Source organism: Diabrotica undecimpunctata, chromosome 6 (assembly GCF_040954645.1).
Source record: "Diabrotica undecimpunctata isolate CICGRU chromosome 6, icDiaUnde3, whole genome shotgun sequence".
NCBI classification, from domain to species: Eukaryota; Metazoa; Arthropoda; class Insecta; order Coleoptera; family Chrysomelidae; genus Diabrotica; species Diabrotica undecimpunctata.
The window spans coordinates 92,044,393-92,061,928 of record NC_092808.1 but is presented as its reverse complement, the minus strand read 5'-3'; the positions used below and the strand labels follow the sequence as shown (position 1 = coordinate 92,061,928).

Sequence of the window (17,536 nt, the reverse complement as noted above, 5' to 3'; positions counted from 1 at the left end):
TCTCTAATGAAATAGGTTGAGAAGGGGAGAACTGTTTGTCTCAAGTTGGTGATTCAGAATTATATCTGTGTTTTTTAATTTGTTGATTTCCATAGATTCTAACAAAGACAGTTTAAGACCTTTATTTTGAATGTGAAGAATTTTAAATTTCAAAATTTCAAAAAGGAATTTCAAACTAAAGGCCTTAAACTATCTTTGTTAGAATCTATGGAAATCAACAAATTCAAAAACACAGATATAATTCTGAATGACCAACTTGAGACAAACAGTTCTCCCCTCCTCAACCTATTTCATTAGAGACTATAAAGTGTAAACGAATGCCAAAAATAGATCACCTGAGAAAGGCAATCAGCCGAAACAGCTGTAGTGATAAGAGTTTAAAATAAATTTTGTGGAAGTTTTGATGTTTTATTGTTACATAAAATGAATTTCCATCAAGTAACAGTCGAATCCATCAATTATAAATATTTTACTTAAAAATGAATTGGATAATGCAATTCATCTTTTATTTTTACTACCATCAAAAAAAATTTATTATATATTACTTTTAACACGTTTGTATATTTGTATAATAGATACATTTTAACTCATTTAATACTTCCTGTATGGGTGTATCATTTTGAAATCGTAGGGAAACCTTGGAGATTCGTATTCGTAATCGGTAATTCGATATTCATAGTCAGAACATTATTTTTGGTAATCACAAAAAGCCATTCACCCACTTTTAATGCCAAGAGTCAAGTGTGAAAAATAGATGATGTACCAGATCACTTCTTATGAAAATATTATGATTACAAATACCTTTTCAACGAAATATTAGAATAAAACTTAATTGTTTCTGGCTGATGTGAGTTTGCACTTTCAGTTTGCTTCTGTATTTATAAAATAAAATTTGAATTATGGTTTTGTTTGGAATAATTACTTGAGTATAATGATTATGATTGGGATCCAAAATAATACGTAACCTAATCCTAATTACTGTAAAAACCTAATAACCGGTTTTTACTTTAAAAATAAAAATCCGGTTATAACCGGGACAAAAAAAACAACCGATAAAACCGGTTATTGCGAAGTAAAAAAACCGGTTTTCGGTTAAAACCGGTAGGTTTTTCCCATCACTATGTACTACCTCAAACAGTGACTCTAAAAGTATTTTGTGGATTGGAATCATTTCTTTGAAGCTTCAGTTTTAAGGAATATTAAAAAAACTCACTTGAAATTGTGAAATTGTTTTTTTTTGCTTATAAGCATTTATAATAACTTTGAATTATAAGTGAGCTCAAGGAAAAGCTGTTGAAAGAACACACTTAAAAAAAAAAAAAAATAAACAGAATCTTCGATGAACAATATGAACAAGATAGCTTTTTTTCTAAAAATCCGAAGCATTAAAATCTAATAGCATTAAAACAATAAAGATCTAAATTTTATGATCTAACTTATAGGTGGCACATAGAGTAAAGAAGTAAAAAGTTGTAACTCGTCAAAGTGACGGTACTCGTAAAATACAGCCACTGAAAAGTGGAGGTGAGAACTGTCCGAGCTCGTTTTTTTTAGAGATGAAAGTTCAAATTAAAGCACACTGACAAAATTTACAATATCTGGGCTTCTATGTACCTAAATTTTTTTAACAGACGTAACTCAACAAAGTAATAAAAATTGTGCTCTTTTTACCTTTCGGAAAATCTCGGAAAAATTAATTACTTAAGTTTTTCAATAAAAAAGTTATTTAGATAAGATACCACCAAATTAGATAAATCTTTTTTTGTTGTGTTTGTTATTATCAGGAGAAGGTTTGTTTAAAAAATAATTTTCAAAAAATTGTATGGAAAGACGTAAAAAAAGTTTTTGTCTTATTTTAAATCGTAATATAACTAATAGATGGCGCAATACTATGATTGACAAAGGGAGCTACAATTAACAAAATAAATATCAGTATTGATAGATTGAGATAACGACATAACTGTATTTGGTATTGCGGCTCCAAATAATACCGATGAAGTTTCAATATATTAAATGGTAAATGGACAACTAGTGCATTTTTTACCAGCTTTTCATTGAGCCTACTTACAAGTTTGAGACATAAAAAATGTCAAAGTTATCATTATTGTTTATAAGCTAAAAGTCAGACATTTTTCAAACTGTTTTTAAAGAACAAATTTGATTAAAACCTTAAAAAAGTATTTTATTATATATTAATAAATTAAATTAAAAAAGCTTTTTTTAAATATATCTTAAAAAGGAAGCCTCAAAGAATCAATTGCGATAGAAAAGAATACCTCTAGAGTGTGTGGGCAAGTACAGTTGTTTAAATATTCGCTCTTCGGGATAAACAAATAGAATAAATTATAAACTATTTGGTTGATCTTCTTACACTTTAATAACGGATCAACTGCTATAATTTTAAGTAGTTATATCACATGTCGTTATGAAAAAAAAACAAAGTTATTAACATTTATATATCACTGCAAAAATAAGGGTATTTTGCAATTATTCCAGTCATTTTTTTCAATTTAATTTGGAAACACTCATAATTAAACAACTGTTTATGATCTATAACTGTTATTTGAAATATTTTTCTCTAAAATGTATAAAAAACGTTATAGACATGATATATTTTTTCATAAGATAAAACATCAGAAAAATTAAATGATTGACAAAATAAAAGATATAATATAAATGACTAATATAAATTAAAAAAAATAAGATTAACAATCCACAGATTATGATAAATATTTGATCCATACTTGTAGAACGTGTAGACATTAGATCAACACACTTTTACAACAACAACTATTTAAAAAAAATTTAAGATATTTAATAGTTTTTAAAAACAATATTTGACAAGATAATCAATGTTTACTATGATATTTGATATTTTTGTCTAACAATTACAATAAAACTTGACTATCGCGATAACTTAATACGTATGATTCCACAACTTGATTAGAAAATTATGTATATATATATACAGTGTGTCCATAAAGTATGAACAAATTCGATATTTCCTAAATGAAAAGCCTTTTTAAAAAAATCTAAAATACGTCGATTTTTAAGTTTAATGTTCTACATTTTAGAATAAAACATTATTATACAAGGTGATACACATTAAAGTGATGACGTTGGCGGCTCTTTTTTTAAATGTAACACCCTATATTTTATGACATTTTTAGATCGATAAAAATGAGCTGATTCAAAAAAGTATAATACTGAGGGTCTAACGGATATAATTTAAAAGATATGCGCTTAGAAAATAAATTTTTATTGATTTCTAATATTATTAAATTATAAATAAATTATAATAAATAACTTGAAAGTAATCCAGTAATTAATACATGAGTTTATCTTAAATGTTCGAATTGTAGCCCTTGTTTTATTTGACAGTAACCAAAACGTTATACAAATTCTTGTAGAACCTTGTTTATAGTTTCTTGAAAAATATTGTTTAAATTCTTGTTTTCTTCTATTCTTGTTATGATTCTTGTTTTTAAATCTTTAATATTTGCAGGTTTTGTTTTATAAACAACATTCTTTAAATGACCCCACATAAAATAATTCAAAGGATTGAGGTCTGGCGACCGAAATCTTCCAATATACCTGTTTGGAACAATTTCGTTTAGGTATCTTCTAACATCTGCAGCATAATGCGAAGGCTCACCATCCTGTTGCAACCATAAACTTTCATCAAAACCTCCAGGATTAATTCTACTGGGGAATAAATTAACTAAAGTAGGTACACGATACCCTCTTAAAAACTGAAGGTATGCTGACCCGTTTAAATTACCTTCGAAAAAGTAGGGTCCGATGATTCTATTTCTTACAATACCAGCCCATACGTTTACCTTTTGCGGGTATTGTGTATGATGTTCCCGCATCCAGTTGGGGTTTTCTTTTGACCAGTATCTACAGTTCTGACGGTTGACCTCGCCATTTAATGTGAATGTAGCCTCATCAGAAAAATAATATTTTGAACCAAGAGAGGGTTTCGATGGCAGTTATCCATCATTGATTACTTTGTGTACCGTTGTTTTGCAAACATCGAGATCACGACTAACTTTACGAACAGAAGTGTGCGCATCTTCTTCAAAAGCAAGTAGAACATCTAATGTTGTATCATAACTTACAGAGGAACGACCTGATTTGCGTGCATTTTCAACCGTACCATTCTTTATATTTATTTTCAATCTTACTTACTGTTGACTGCATTATGGGTATTTCTGGATATTTATCATAAATTACACACTTCCATCTGAGTTCTCGATTTGTCTCCATACCCAATCATCATGAGTATTTCAATTCTTTGCTTGACACTCAAATATTACAGAATATTCACGAATTAATACAATTATTGTACTACTTAATTGTTATTGAACGTTACTAAAAATAATTACATTTCACTTAAAATTAGTAGTAGGCTACTTTTTGCAATTGATAATAAATAATTTATTTTCTAAGCGCATATCTTTCAAATTATATCCATTAGACCCCGAGTATTATACTTTCTGGAATCAGATAATTTTTATCTAGCTAAAAATTTCATAAAATATAGGGTGTTACATTTAAAAAAGAGCCGATGACGTCATCATCTTAATGTGTATCATCTTTTATAATTAAATTTGGTTGTAGAATGTAGAACATTAAACTTAAAAATCGACGTGTTTTAGATTTTTTTAAAAAGGCTTTTCATTTAGGAAATATTGAATTTATTCCATACTTTACGGACACACTGTATATATTATATAAATTTTTATGAGTTTGAAATCTAGTCAATGTAGTTTACATATACGAAATGTTGCCATAACTATGACTTATATCGGCGTAGATACTGTTAATAAAATTACTTTAATACAAATGGTAATAAAAATTTTAAATTTTAACAGAAAATCAAGTATATTTAATAATTCTTTTTAACTTCTACAAGTATAATCATCTACTATATCGATTTATATAAATAAATTTTAAAAGTTCCAACTATAACTCACTATCCCTTATCTTCAAAAAGAAATTCAGATACAGCAATGTTCTTTAACAATTTAATTAACTTTTCGCTTCCCGTGTTCCCATGTTATCTCCTCATTTGGATTTAATTTTTTAACTATCTGTTCTAATCTTATGGCTGCTTTTATATCTCAAGAATTTGGACCTATATTCTATCCTGCGTCGATATGTCTCACGATCTGTTACTAAAAACTAATTTATTTTTACTTACAAATGCTGCAAACTTTTGTTTAGCTGGAAGAATCTTTGCTTACCACTCTCTACGATCACTTTTAAATTTTGTTATTTCATACTTACTAACTTTTACTCGTAACTACCTTTGGAAACGCTTTCAAATCGCTTTTCTTGATTAATAGTAAACTACTTTTCCCTTCAAAAACTAAGGATCAACTATCCTTTAACTTTGCATTTCCTTTCTTGGCTAATCATATTTAATTTTACATTGCATTTTACATTCAATTTTATAGCATAACTCACTAACCTTCTCCGAAACTCAAATTTCTAATCTCTTCCAAACAAATTTCTCTTTGTAAAAATCTAAATGGGTAAAAATGGGATAGCGCCTTCCTTTTTGAGGATAAATCCATTTACAATTAAAAGTATGCTCCGATGTACAGTATTTTTTACCATGTCATCAGGACAAAGACATGCGAAACAGTTCATCATAAAACATTTGCCAAAATATACAGCAGGCCTAATAAGCAAAGACAGGAAAACAGTCAAAGGCATAGTAGATCTGTTAACAGGGCACTGTAAGCTGAGTAGGCAATTGAAGCTGATAGGATTGGGATACTTACTGTTATAACCATGCATTTTATATTTTTTTGGGTAATTATCATGTAAATCTGGCGGTTATATTAAATTGGTGCAGCATACGTTGTAAATCATCTTCACTTTGAGAGATTGGTATTTCGTCATCTCCATAGCAGATTATTTTAAGTGTGTTTCTCCTATTTGGTATCCTTTTTTTGTTCTTATTTTTTAAAATTTTTTTCCTCCATAATCAAGTTAAACAATTGTTAAATAAAAGTCTTAATGGAGAAGACATGCCTTGACATCTTTACAAGTATCACCAATTTTACTTGGAGCTAAAACGAAATTACTATACAAGAGATATTATTTTAAAGCTATTTTCTTGTGACAATTGTAGCTTATGCCTAATAAACATAGTAAATTGTATACAAAAGGACAAACAAAGACTAAAGATGAATTGAATTAAGTTAATAAAAATTAGAAAATGATATTTTAAGATTATATTTAGTTGTAGGCAAATTTAGACGCCAACTATTTTAAGAAGAGAAATAGTAAAACGAAACAAAAGTTAACAAATAAAGAGATCTTGTCTTTGTTTTACAAAAAGAGTAAAGTCGGGGATTATGAAATATATCCGATAATATTTAATACCATATTTTCGTCAAAACTACTAGTGCCATCTATGCTCAGTTGCTATTAATGTCACTCCAATTAGTTGAAAGTTCACCCACAAGAGTGTGTGGTTTATGGCCATTAAGCGTTTGGTTGTTTTGATAGCTGATGTGATTTCGGTGCACATAAAATTTTTAGACAAGTACATTAAAATTTAATTTCAAACACTTTTGAAGGTGATTTTACTTGATATTATTGTTGAATTAAGTGTATGAATGATGTATGTAAGTTTTAAGGTATGGATACCGCTCATTTTGGATACTTTGTTTTTTTTCTGTCTAACCTCCAAATTATTTGTAATAGTATTCCATATTAGCTTCCTATTGCCAAGAATTCCACAACCACATCGCCACAACGTTAGAAGTGGAATGTGGAAGACATGAAAAAAGCAGTGATAGCAGGTAGAAGCAAAAGAATGGTTTATTTGAAGGCATGTAAAACATTCAACGTGCCTCGTGCCAACCTTTTTAGGCTTTGTAAGAAAGACCGTGCTACTGGTAAGGTATGCCAAACAAAACTAGGGAGAAAACCTATTTTGTCAGATCAGCTTGAAAAGGAGCTAGTGAAGCATTGTCTGGAAATGGAGAAAACCTATTATGGGTTAAGCAGACAAGATGTATGTAATATTCCATTCCAATTAACCAGAAGAAATAACATTCCAAGTTCCTTGTCATTATTTAAATAAACCGATGAAAAGGACTGGCTAAAACGTTTTAGATTTAGACATAAGGACATGTTAAGCCTACGAAAGTCTACGGGAACTTCGTTTCGTTACATCAGGGTGGATTCAAAAAGACATTTTCACGCAATGGTTTAATCACTTCATCGATTATGTAAAACCAAGTGCTGAAAACCTTATACTTTTGATTTTGGACGGGCATCACTCGCACACGAAAAACCTAGATTATCGCTGCTAGGGAAAACCACTTAACTTTGTAATGGGGACTTTGAAAATTTTCTACAGTGAAGAAATTTGTTAATTTTTAAGGCAAAATAATCGCCCAATATCTCATTTTGACATCAGTGACCTGCTAGATAAAGCTTACTTGAAGATCCAAACTGGCAAAAGAGCAGTCAGTAGGTTTTGACCAACGGATATCTTTCCAGTACACATTTTTTTCCGAAGAGAATTTTCTAGTGACAGCATACAAGAATGAAAAAACAGTCATTGGACATGAACGCCAAATAAACCCGCCTCGTGGCCAGGAAGATGCCGATAAAGAGGCAAACAGATAACCAGTCTTACAATAACACATACTTCTCACTCCCCACTTCTCTTCTTAAAAGGACGATAAAGGCACAATAGACCAAAAATCAGTAACAGCCAAAATTTGGACTACAACACCCAAACAAAAATAAACTGGAACAGTCAATTGTATCGAAAATTGAAAGAAATAAAATTAAAAGAAAAGTTGGATTCGACAAAAAAAAAATCTAACTGACGATGCAAAATCTGGTAGTAGTAAAATGGATGTTGTGGCAGCAAATTTAAGTTGTGTTAGGAAAAAAAACGAGAAAGGAACTGGTAGAAGAGGATATATCTTCAGATGATTTTAATGAAAGTATCCCACCTCAAGATGACTTGACTGATGAGGAAGAATTCCCGAATATGGACAGTAATCCAAAAGATGATGTCTTTTTTGTTCAGGACATCCCTTTTTCAGGCTGATTTAAAGGAGGAAATGTGGGTACAGTGCCTAAAATGCGAACTCTGGATACACGAGATATGAATATTTCCTAGTATTCCATATTACCTTATATAGGTGTTTAATATTACACAACCATTTTTTCGGTAAACAAAAATGTATTTTTTTTTAATAACACAAAATATATTTTTATGTATGTATTTGTAAATTTGTTATAATAATTCGGTATATTTATACTTATACTTAGTTCATTACTTTCAATAATTTTGAAATAGTTCCATAAATAAAAATGGTATTCCATAATCCCCGACTTCACAATAACGTTTATAATATTACGCAATAATACATGAAATAAAGACTTAAACTGTAACCTATATAACCTACTTTAAATCATATTGCAAGGCTAGATGTATCAAAGACGAGGTTCAGAAAGAAAAAATGATGTAACTACACAATTACAAAAATTATTCAACCCAACTACTGCAAAATCTTTTAGGACTGCAGTCAATAAAGCCAGAATAGTCACGCTAGTATGCAACAGCAGTAATTGATTGGCACTGAACTAAGAAGATAGATAAAATAATAGAAATCTGTATCGCCCCTTAACCAAGGATACAAACTATAGTACAACTCAGTAAGCCTAATTTTTTATACAAATTTCGCAAAATTGTAAGTTGAAACAGAATATATAGCCAGTTTTTAATTATGTTGCGGACATAACTAGGAGCATAACGTTCGCTTGAAATCCTTTGTGATGTAAAATCTTAATTGATGGCAAAGGTATTGAATAGGTTATAAAGTTCAAGTACTTAAAAGCACAAACCTCCAGCAGTTATAATCTAAGTAAGCGAAATATAACAGAAGATAACTAAAGCAGTAGCTGTTTCTGGTCACCGGAGAAAAACAGCTTGAAGAAAAAAGATATATCACAGAAGAAGATAAGGCGAACGTATATAAAGCATGCATAAGAATTACACTCTTCTCACGTACAGTATCACAACCTGAGTTCTTTTAAATGGAAGAGAATATTATTAAAATAGTAGACAGAAATGGTGGCGCAAATAATACTCGACGACAAACCCACTAGCTGTCGAACATTAGCAAGATCTTGCTTGATACAAAAAGCGTAGAGAAATCTGACAAAGAAAGAAATTTTTGAATTTCATCATCAAGTCTTGTTATCTGAAATGAAAGTTAATTTCAAAAGAAATATATTATTACTAGCTGACCCGGCCACGCGTTGCTGTGGCTAAAGTTTTTGTTATATTACATTATAGTAAACAATCTAAGAGGAACAATAAGAGAACATCAGTCACGGAGTTCACTATGCTTTTTCACACAGATGGTATTTGTAAAAAAATATGGTGATCTCCTTATTTGACTTTCTACTACTATAACCCTTTAGTACAATGAAATTATTTACGAACAAAGATGAAAATGTTGATGTTGGTATACAAATTCACTGGATTGAGATTTGAAGGGGAAGTACGTTGAACACAATTAATTAAAATGTTCTTACACTTGATATTAAGCAGAAATCAATAGGTACAAAATAAAAATTTATCAGATTTATTATTTCCATTTAATTTTATAACAAATATAAGTATATTACAGTATAATACAGTAAATAACATGTGACGCTTAAACTCATGAATGAGGTAGGCAAGGCAGACAGTCTTAAACTTTTAAACATTAATATCTATTTTTTTGAATTATAAATACTTTCAATTTCAATTTAATTTAACACCAATCGGTGCACAATGTTTTTTGTTAACCTGTCTTTAGCTAACACAAATAGATTCGACGGTTTCCCAACACGTGAACACGCAGCATATAGTTGCCTATGAGAAAAACGTAGATTTTTCAAATCTAAACCACAAATGGACATTGTTTGACCTTGAGATTTATTTATAGACATGGCGAAAGCTAAACGAATTGGAAACTGTAGCCTTTTGAAGGATATGGTAGAATCTGATGGTATCATCAGAATACATGGCAGCAGGACCACTTTTCCTTTAAACTTCCCAGCCAAAATGGTTGCTTCAAGAATGTTTCCGGTGATCTTTTTGATGACCAAACGCGTACCGTTACATAATTGAGGTGGATTCAAATTACGGAGGAGAATAATAGGGGAACCAATCTTTAATCGAAGATTATGTGGTGGCATTCCAGGGATATCTAATGAATTTAAAAATTCAATCGGAAAATATACACTTTCATTTTCATCAACAACAGTATCGATTGATTTAAAAAACATCAGATCACCTGGTAACAACTGTTGTATCTGGAAGTTAATTTCGTCAATATCAACGTTTTTGGCTGCCAAAATCGCCCGTTGACTAAGCCATTCGTGATTCAAATAATTATTCTGTATATCCGGGAAAATACTCTGAATCAATTCATTTTTATCCTGAACAACAGTGCAAAAATTGTCTGGTAGTTTAATGCATTGCGTATTTGGTTGCAGTTCTATTTTACCGTTCCCAATATCTAGTAGTTATTCGGAAAATATTTGTGCTGATGGATCATTTTGCAATTGTACTCGCATATTTATGGTCAATCGAAGTGTTTCAACACTTCGCCATAAGAATGATTGTTTCAAACATGCAATAATCTCATCCGCGAAAGTAGAGCGAGGTATAACCGGTAAGGTCTGCCGGAAGTCACCAGACAAAAGTAAGATAGCACCACCGAAAAGTTTATTATTGCTGTTTAAATCTTGCATAGTTCTGTTTAATGCTTCAAGTGAATATTTGTGTGCCATTGTGCACTCATCCCAAATTATTTTAGAACTCTTCCGCAACACTGAAGCTATTCCATTATTCTTTTTGATGTTACACATTGCATCTGGTTTATTACGAACGTCCAATGGCAGCTTGAATGTTGAATGTGCTGTTCGCCCACCATCCAGTAAAGTAGCCGCAATGCCTGACGATGCTACTGCTAATGCGATTTTTGTTGCGACCGTATTTTGGCAAGAATCAACGATATTAAAAATGTCTTACCGGTTCCACCGGGTAAAAAAAACCGCCTTGTTCAGCAGCAACAGCCAGCATAATCCGATCATAAATAATTTTTTGTTCTGCTGTCAGTAATGGTTCACTGTTCATGATAATTGTTGCTAAACTTCCATGGTCATATTGATTTTCTCGTTGTAAATCGGTATTGACTAAGTCGGTGGCTGGACGATTAGGTGATGGCATACCATAATGATTAAGTGGTAAATTTGAAATAAGAACACATAAATCCTCGATCAAGACCAATGCTTCATTGTACATCTCTGGTGTATAATCTATGTTTTGGCATTGATTTGTTTGTCTAATTCGGTGCAAGATGTCTTCTGTCATACAATTTTTATATTTTTCCCACAAAGTTTGTGCTTGTGAGGGATAACATGTCGTCAAAATAATTGCAAACAACTGACGAATGTTATTCGGTGCTGATGTCAACGCAGCATCAGCAAGCGTTAAGTCCCAATGGTTATCGTCTTCTAGCAATTGCAGTTCACGACATGCATCCTGGTATGTATTGAATACTCGACCATTAACTGTTCGTAAAAATTCAAAAGACGTTGGTCCAAGAACATTCACCAATAACAAACGTAAATAGAAGCACTCGTTGCTTTGGATGTACCGTGTAAAGTCTCCCCAATGTCTTAGCTTTGAATATGCCTGTAATGGAAGGATGTGGTTTTCCTTGTTTCCGTGGCTCCCATTTTTTACTGGATTTGTTCCATGTGAAATAACGTGGAACATCACCAAACACCAATGTCTTCGCGAATTGGCCAAAAACATTAGGTTTTTGACACAATGTAAAAAATTCAGTTAGAGTCGTTTTCGGAGCTTCGAACGCTCTTTGGAGAACATTTTCTTCAGTGAAGTATACACGTTGACCGTTTTCAAGATGTATTGCCAGATGTTGGACAGCAGGATCTCTTTCGTGGATGGGAAAGCTGAGAATATGCCAAATAGCTTCATTGCTGCTAATGTATCTGCCCATTTGGTATCGTGCTATTTCGTCATTTTTATTTATGTTTTGTACTTCAAATATGGCCAGATCACTGCCTTTGTTTACATATTTACAAATATACTTAATTGATTTAACAGAACTGCAAAGCTCAACATTGATATGAGCTTTATAAGTTTTTGAAAGTAGTGGTGAGTATGGTACCACCCACTGATTATCAAACTCAACTTGATTTGGAAAGTTCGGCAGTCGCATTGTAAATGTGTGGCCACCATTCTCAGTACTTCTGCGGCGATACATTGGATAACCATCAATATCCGTAATCGTGTCATTCTTATGCGGCTTTGGGAAGTTTTTTTTACATTTTCCATTTTCCATGCACGGTGACGTCATGTTGAAAGCACCGCATGGCCCATGGATCATGTGTTTGGTGACAATATCAAATAATTCTTGATCAATTAATGGGTCTGGAATTTTGGCTGAAATTATTTGATCGATTTCTTCAGGACGGATTCTATCTTTAAGACAAACCAAAATGTGGGCATGAGGCAAACCTCACTTTTGCCACTCTATCGTATACAGCCAACAACGTGTGATACCAAATATTGAATATTTAACAATAAAATCAATTAAGGATTTCAATTTTTGTTTAAACACACGTGCAGTTAAATCATGACGATGAATGGCTTGTCCTGGCAATAGTAAAGTTTGTATCTCTTCCCAATTCGGATTACATGTGAATGTAATAAATAAATCCGGTCGGCCGTAATGACGTACGTAAGTCATCGCATCTTGTATGTATTCCTGCATGTTCCGTGGACTGCCGATGTAGCTTGAAGGTAAAATGAAAGCATTACCGATGTCATTGGGATTTAAATTTCCATCGATGTTTCCAGCAACAGCATCTCGTAAGTGAATATATTCTTCCGATCGTAGTTTTGCCTGGTTGAATCGAAGGAATCGCAAGCGTTCGCTTTCGACGACCTTAGCATACATATCAATAATGTATTGATGGAACAGCTGACGATATCGAAGGATATAATTGTCTTGATGTTGCCTAACCATTATTCGGTGTGCGTAGTATTTCATTGAGCTAACTTTATTATTTCTGTAATCACCTAAAAAAATAAAAAATAAAATGCAATACGAAATTAAAATCTATACATACAGTAGGAAAGTAAATAGATAATTGTCAAATTTACCGGTATTTGGATCATACTGTTTGATATTAAGGTGATATTCATCTTGTCCTTGCCAAAATATCAATGGATATTGTAGTGCGTCATATGAACGGTGTAGATCCGAAATCGTATTGACAGTGTTGTCTCGCCGTGTAATTTTTATAGATCTTTTGTCAACTGGATCACCAACCATGATAACAGCAACCTCATCAACAGTTGGAGCGTTGAATCTACCAGCATGTTCTCCTAAAGCATGTTCACCTAATGGTACTTTGTCGGCTTTTATGACGATTTGATAATTTTCATTTTGCAGTCGTGGCGGAACTCTTTTGATCAATTGAATTAGTTGATTGTGATCTTCTAAAAAATTTTCCAATAATATCACAATTGCTCTTTCCTCTGCTTGTTCAATAAAATTATACAGGCACCGAGTCGTCACGCGCTCTTCACAATCGCCCATAAAATAAATTTGAAGAAATTTCGGATTGTTATCAGGAATTGGCATCAGTGATCCGATTTTATGGTACACCTGGCCTTGAATTTTGAATGTAGTTTCAAAATTACGTCCATCGGATGCACGATCGCAAATTTTAGTTGCCCCAAATGACGTCATTTGGAAGCAAGAATTAAATTTGCTTATCTTACGCAAAAATAATTTGGAATCATCTGAATTGCCAGTAAGAAGGGATAATAAAGGCTCCGGCGGAGCGGGTAGAGGTGACAGCACAACTTTTCCTGATGCGCAGCACATGCCGGCTGCTTCATTCCGAAATTTCAATGCCTGACAATATTGACATACTTTATCCATTCCACCGATAGCAATTTTTGAATGCGCTGAGTAGTTAATATCTGGTGCATATTCAAAGGCAAGCCGAACGAATGATGCACGTGTTAATGAGCGACTGATCCGTTGCCTTTGTTGATCTAGTACTCGTACTGTAGCTATGTTTCGTTCTCGTGCCGCTCTTGTTCTCGTAATATTCTGTTGCAGACGTTCGTCACGCTGTTCTTGAGATTCTTGTGCACGACTTTCTGCAGTCCTGATTCTTTGAGCTGCATTTCTTGTTTCGATTTGTTCTGGTAATTGCTGAGCTCTTTCAACACGTTTGCGTCGTGACCCTTTGCTGCTCGCGTTGTTGAGGTTAGATTTTTTCGGTGGCATTTGACTGAAAATAATAATTTAATCGTTTAGATATGAGAAAAGAAAAATTGAAAATCATTCTAATTAACTTTTATAATTATGTGATAATACTGACATGTACATATTTAAATTATAGATTTTAAATAATAATTTCAATAAGAATTGAAATACTAATTTAATCGTTTAAATATAAGAAAAAAAATCTGAAAAACTTGTTATCATAGCACATTGAAATAATAAGTGCTAAATATTTTTTAATAGAGGTTAAATAAAAACGATAAAAAAAATATTTGTACAACTATTGAAAAAGTGTAGGAAATTGTGTATCATTTTTGCATTGACATTTTAATTCAATTTTATAATTATGTGATAATACTTACATACATATATTCAAATTAAATTATAAAGTTTTGATCAATGAAGCACAAATAAGTAAAAAACAGGATTAATTTTACTGTATTATCTTTATTATAATATGAATTCAATTTACACTTCAGTCTAAGTAACACGTGGCCGGCTATGCTAACACCAAAAATTTAAAAAGTGGAAATAATTGAATTATACAGTATTTTGTTCACTACAAATTTAATTAATTTTATAGCGTCAACAACACGTGGTAATTATGCTATTAAAATGTATCTTATATGACACGTTCGTAGATTTACCATAGCAGCGTCATCTATTGATTACTTACTCAACCCAGTCGAAAGGTATCGACATCTGTTAGAATCATTTGGAGTTAACAGATAATTGTGACTGTCAAATAATAACAAACAAATAATTAGCAATAAATTAAAATTGCGACTATAATTTGAGATTTAAACTATCCTATCTCTCAAGTTGGATCGAACTGCACATGGTGTGCGAATTTTATTATAATCGGTTAATTGGTTTAGGAGTCCATTGAAGACAAACATTGTGACACGAGATTTATATATATTAAGATAATTGAATCGGTGTCAACAAAAACGTTCTAAGTCATGAAAACCATTTTTTCGGGAAACTGAAAAAAACTGTATAGATCTGTATTAGTCATCTAAATTATTACCAAAAAATTTGAGAATGTTTTTCACACTTTTAGATATAATGTTTCATATTTCTTAGTGCAAAACAATAGGTGTACATATATGATATATATGTTCAAATGTGGTCGACTTAGAACTTTTTTGTTTACATTCCTAAGATGACACAAAAAAACCTTCACTTTGTTTAAAAAAATGTATATTTAACCTAAAATATACAGTTTTTAAGTAAAAGTTTTAAATACAAACATTCAGTCATTTTTTGAATGCTTCAAAATGCCATGTTTTCTCCTACTGAATGTCATGTTCATCTTCCCCAGTAGTGGGACTATCAGTTGTTGGCCACTCCATTAATTCGTCATAAAACTGTCTGACACTATCAGGTATATAAGGTAACAACTTACCAATATCTTGGAGCCTCACTTTTTTAAGCCGTACTTTACCGGATGGATAACAAAGTATTGTGGGAAATTCAATTGATTGATTGTTAACTTGAGATAGTTTATAGGTTTGTTCCATGAACCCATCAATAAAAGACCTACAAACAATCTGTTCCATAGGTAAAGTGCATGAAAAAACTTATGCCAAAAGATATCTTATCCTTAACAGGAACACGTTTTTCTCTCATTTCCTCAGAAATGCACGTCTTTTTATAGGAGGTTGGCTACCAATGATGAAAATCTAGTATATCTTCTGTGTTAACTTCTTTGATTGTAAACTTATCTATCGTATTACTCGAAGTAATAATAAGTTCGGTTATCTCGTGTAAGGTGTATACCCTATCATGTCTTTTTAGTTTTCTTTTGATGATTGAAAAATCCTCGTCACAAGGAAGGTAGGAGTGTCCTCTAATTCGATTGAATCGACCACTGTCGGTAAGGGCTAAAAACACTCTATTTAATGTATGGTTCTTATTTGACCTCCGCAATTATCCTAGTAAATGTGGACTTCCGTAAACTGAGGAGGATCAGAGTTTAAATAATTATATATAAAAGAACAAACCTCATCCGGACTTTTTCTGGCGGTCCCTTCAGTATAGATGGTATACCGAAGGTCCCTTTTGGTCCCTTTTGGTATAGATAAATATTAGACTTATTGCTTTTTACGTCATGAATGCAAAACACATTCACCGTTAGTTGTCTCAAATAAAAGGTTTCCTGTACTGGAATTATGGGCAGCGGTATATTTTGCATATAATCGAAATCTATTTCTAGCACATGTGGTTCGTTTGCTTTTGTTTCTTGGTTAGTTTCTCTCTAATTTATTGTAAAATTTTTTTGATCTACGCTTGTGAGTCATCAATTCAGCAACAATATTTCTTTTTCTTGCATCACTAAGATGAGGACTTCTCAGTTTTAAATTTAGTTCTTCACAAGTACAGCATGAATCAATTTGGGGGCAACCAAATCGTAAATTGAAGTTGTCCTTGAAAAACCTTAAGAAAAACTCATAGCTGCATTTTGATTCGGGATATTTCTCTTTAAACATATTGTATAAAATTTAAATATTCAGTCTTGCGTCCAAATATTTTGTCTTTCCTGCCTATTTAATTTCTTTTAATGGATAACTTTCAATATGTTGTCTTATTTAATAAGGATAATTTTAATATTAATAGCCTGGTATGAGCACTGATTGCATTAGTGCCCAATTTTTTCCCACGAAGATCCTTCGGGGTTTTACCCATTAATAATAATGAACGAAGCCTTCTAATACGACTTATTTTAATTCCATAGAGCGACTTAAATGCTTCTATACATACCTTTTCTCTGGTTTCACCCACAATTACCTCGTACGTAAAATAAACATGTGGTTATTTAATTTTATTAGGAATTCACAGAACACATTATACAGTAAAAACACATATCTTACTAGTGTTGCCTACAAATTTGCCTATATTTCATTTTTCTATTTAACATACATGGAGAGTAGAGACTTAGAATGTTTTTGTACCAAAAGATGCGCTTCTGTTCATAGAACAATTTTCCATCAAAATGTCAAAAATGAAAAAAAAAAAAAACGACTTGGAATGTTTTTGTTTACACCGATTCAATTTGTATCATGTTTATCAAGTATTTTAGTATTTAAATATCAAGAATTTTAAGAAAAAATTGGATATTAAATGAATATTAAAAGTTAATTTTGCAATTAATTTCAAACAAA

General features: G+C 31.8%; 1 protein-coding gene across 2 annotated transcripts in view; it reads left to right on the top strand.

Moving 5' to 3' along the window:
- LOC140443556 (sodium/hydrogen exchanger 9B2-like) overlaps positions 1–17,536 on the top strand; it is a 205,401-nt gene that overhangs the window by 142,286 nt on the left and 45,579 nt on the right. The window lies entirely within an intron of this gene.